Source organism: Colobus angolensis, unplaced genomic scaffold, assembly GCF_000951035.1.
Source record: "Colobus angolensis palliatus isolate OR3802 unplaced genomic scaffold, Cang.pa_1.0 Scaffold502, whole genome shotgun sequence".
Taxonomy (NCBI): domain Eukaryota; kingdom Metazoa; phylum Chordata; class Mammalia; order Primates; family Cercopithecidae; genus Colobus; species Colobus angolensis.
The window spans coordinates 247490-250792 of record NW_012118511.1 but is presented as its reverse complement, the minus strand read 5'-3'; the positions used below and the strand labels follow the sequence as shown (position 1 = coordinate 250792).

The window sequence follows — 3303 nt, the reverse complement described above, 5'->3', positions numbered from 1 at the left end:
ACTAGCCGGGCGAGGTGGTGGGCGCCTGTAGTCCCAGCTACTCGGGAGGCTGAGGCAGGAGAATGGCGTGAACCCGGGAGGCGGAGTTTGCACTGAGCAGAGATCCAGCCACTGCACTCCAGCCTGGGCGACAGAGTGAGACTCTGTCTCAAAAAACAAACATTTAAAAAAAAAAAAAGAAGAAATAAAATTCTGACATGTTATAAAATTATGCTAAATGAAATAACTAGGACACAAAGGTCACCTGTGGTGTGATTCCAGTTCTACGAAATGCCCAGAACAGGTAAATTCATAGAGGCAGGAAGTAAACTCGTGCATGCCAGGTGCTGGGAACAGGGAGAGCTGGGAGTGACTGCTATGCACTATGGGGTTTCTCTGTGTGGGACGATGAAAATAGTAGTGATAGTTATAAAATGCTGAGATTATACCAAATGTAACTAATGGCAAATTTTATGTTATGTATATTTTGCCACAATAAAAAAAAAAAAATGTGTGCATTCTCCTAAGTGTGCTGAGGCTTAAGTTTTCACATCTTGGAAGTCCGAAAAGGTGTGCTTATCAAAGGCAATGAGTTAGATCACGGAAAATCAAACAGTGAGTCATGACCAAAGACCTCGTTAAACCCAAGCAGCTGGCATGGGGGTGGGGAGGGCAGGGCATGGGTTGTCTAGAAAAGGTAACTAGGGAAAAGGCAGCAACAGAACGTAGGAGTGTCTCATTGCCAGAGGCTGAGGGGCTGCGGCCAGGGCTTGAAGAGGAGGAGACAGCCATTTGTTCAGCCAATCTAGCCACTATGTCCCCAAGGAAGGGATGTGTGAAATGTTTACCACATAGATGCCTTTGGCAAAGGAAAGAAAATGGAGTGAGAACCAGAATGCTACAATTCTGGATTTCTATCTTTAAGGCTTTAAACTTAAGAGCTTTAAAACTGCAGCCAAGAAATTTGAGCACTGAGCCTCAGCTGTCCTCATCTGCTGAGAGCCAGAGCTTCGAAGAAAACGTGTGGGAAAGCACGTCTCAAGGAGGGGCATCAACCCCCACCACCAGGAATCTGAAAACACGACCCACCCGTCCATGGGCCCACGAGTCCTGACCTACCTGGTCATGGGAGTGCCCGGAGGACGTGCTGCCCGGAGGACGTGCTCGATGTTGACTCCTGCTGGTGCATCTGGTTGTGAGCTGTGGACGGGGAATCGGTGCCTTCGTAAGCCCAGGTGGACCTAGGGATCATAAAGCTACTTGTAAAGTGCAGCTCAGGCAGCCTGCGAAGGTGTCAGCTGAGGAACTCAGATCCTTCCAAAGACACGATTCTCGGCGGCGGCTCCACATGAAAATAACTTGAGTGCGTTCGCACTCCCGACGCCACACTCCAGAAGGACCCAGTAATAACCTGAGCGTGTTCGCACTGCCGACGCACACTCCAGAAGGACTCCGTTGCCCACTCTGGGAGTGGGGTCCCAGTCAGGAGCGGCTGCTGGCACTCTCCAGCTGACTCCAGGGTGCAGCCAAGCAGAGAATCACAGGCTGAGAAGTCTGCCCTTGTTTGGTTCATCCCACTCTACCAGATGATGGCCAGACATCTCCTGACCCTCAAGGGGGAGACTCCACCCCACCCACAGCCAGCCTGGAAGCAAGGCAAAGGGGAAAGGGCCTCTTCCTCTTAAGATGCCGCCTGATCTGCATTCTGGGTTTTTTGTTCCTTGGAGTTCACAGCAAGCTTAGTAAAGTCAATCCAAATGCAGACCTCAAGCTAGTAAACTACATCGCTCCTTTTCTTAATCATTCTTCTACACCTAAGCTATGACCTGCAAGACAATTCCTATTAATGTAGTTTGGGTTTATAATTTTAAAAACATCAGTAATACATATATATATACAATGTTTACGAGGGCCGGGCGCAGTGGCTCACACCTGTAATCCCAGCACTTTGGGGGCAGAGGCAGGCAGGTCACTTGGGCCCGGGAGTTTGAGACCAGCCTGTGCAACATGGGGACACTTCATCTCCACCAAAAATAAAAAAATCAGCCAGGTGTGGTGCTGGGCACCTGTCGTCCCAACTACTCGGGAGGCTGAGGCAGGAGGATTGCTTGAGCCCGGGAGGTCAAGGCTGCAGTGAGCCATGACCATGCCACTGCATTCCAGCCTGGGCAACAGAACAAGACATTGTTTCAAAAAAACCCACAAAACTTAAAAAGTATAAAAGGGGCTCAAGGGGGAAGCTTGATACTGGTTTCACATGGGTCCTTCCAGAAGTATTCTCTGTGTGGACAAGCATGGAGTACATGAAGTATACACTCTATATGAAAAAAATGTGACTAGAATGGCTGAGTTATAAGGTGGCCTCTAAAAATTAAAGGAAAAATAAAATTCAAACTACTCTCTTATCTCTACTGCATGATTGGTCATGTTAAATCAGACCAAACTGGGCATTCTGTGGCAGGGACAGAGAAAGTACTGTCACTTTCTCAGTTCCTGCCTTTGGAATTGGAGAGCCTGGCTGAAATGACAAATATCCCCCACGCCGGGCCACCTCGGTAACACGATTTAGAAGGACAATAGGAAAAAACTCTAAACCCTTATTAATAATACAGTTGGGGACCTGGGTCATCTGTGTCTGGTGAGTACCGACAATTTGGCCAGTGTCCTCACCTGCAGAGCAGAATGAAATACAACATATCACATACGTGAGGGAAGACAGAAACAGAGGCTTCAGAAGGCAGAGCCCCACTACAGGACGCAAAAGACGCAAAACAATGCGGGTAAAACTGACTTAACCAGATGAGCCCCCACCTGAGCCCAGCACTGGGCTCTACTCTGGGAGGGTTCCCAGATAGTCAGGCCCCGTGCTGCCTCCATGGGGACTCTCCTACCACTTGGGTGAGTCCAGGACAGGACACAAAATGGCACTGAACATTTTGGGGAGGATCATCATTTTAACTGACAAACACGGGTTTCTAAAACTGTGAGCCAGCTGTTGAGGCATTTGTGAAAAACACAGACTGATCTAAGATCAAAAGAGTTTGTGAGAAACTGGTTTAAAAATCATTAATAAGGCCGGGTGCGGTGGCTCATGCCTATAATCCCAGCACTTTGGGAAGCTGAGGCGGCTGGATCACCTGAGCTCAGGAGTTCGAGACCAGCCTGGCCAACATGGTGAAACCAGTCTCTACTAAAAAATACAAAAATTAGCCAGGCATGGTGGCAGGCTACTTGGGAGGCAGGGGCAGGAGAATTGTTTGAACCTGGGAGGCAGAGGCTGCAGTGAGCCAAGATTGAGCCATTGCACTCAAGCCTGAGCGACAA

General features: G+C 48.8%; 1 protein-coding gene across 2 annotated transcripts in view; it reads right to left on the bottom strand.

Moving 5' to 3' along the window:
- Nucleotides 1–3303, bottom strand: part of ITFG3 (integrin alpha FG-GAP repeat containing 3) — a 41860-nt gene that overhangs the window by 24577 nt on the left and 13980 nt on the right. Inside the window, exon 2 of one of the 2 annotated variants that reach the window (XM_011960075.1) lies at nucleotides 1099–1220. The gene's annotated coding sequence lies outside the window, so the exon portion shown is untranslated. Of the gene's footprint in view, nucleotides 1–1098; nucleotides 1223–3303 lie in introns of those variants that run through there. The other variant, XM_011960076.1, reaches the window with a different exon arrangement.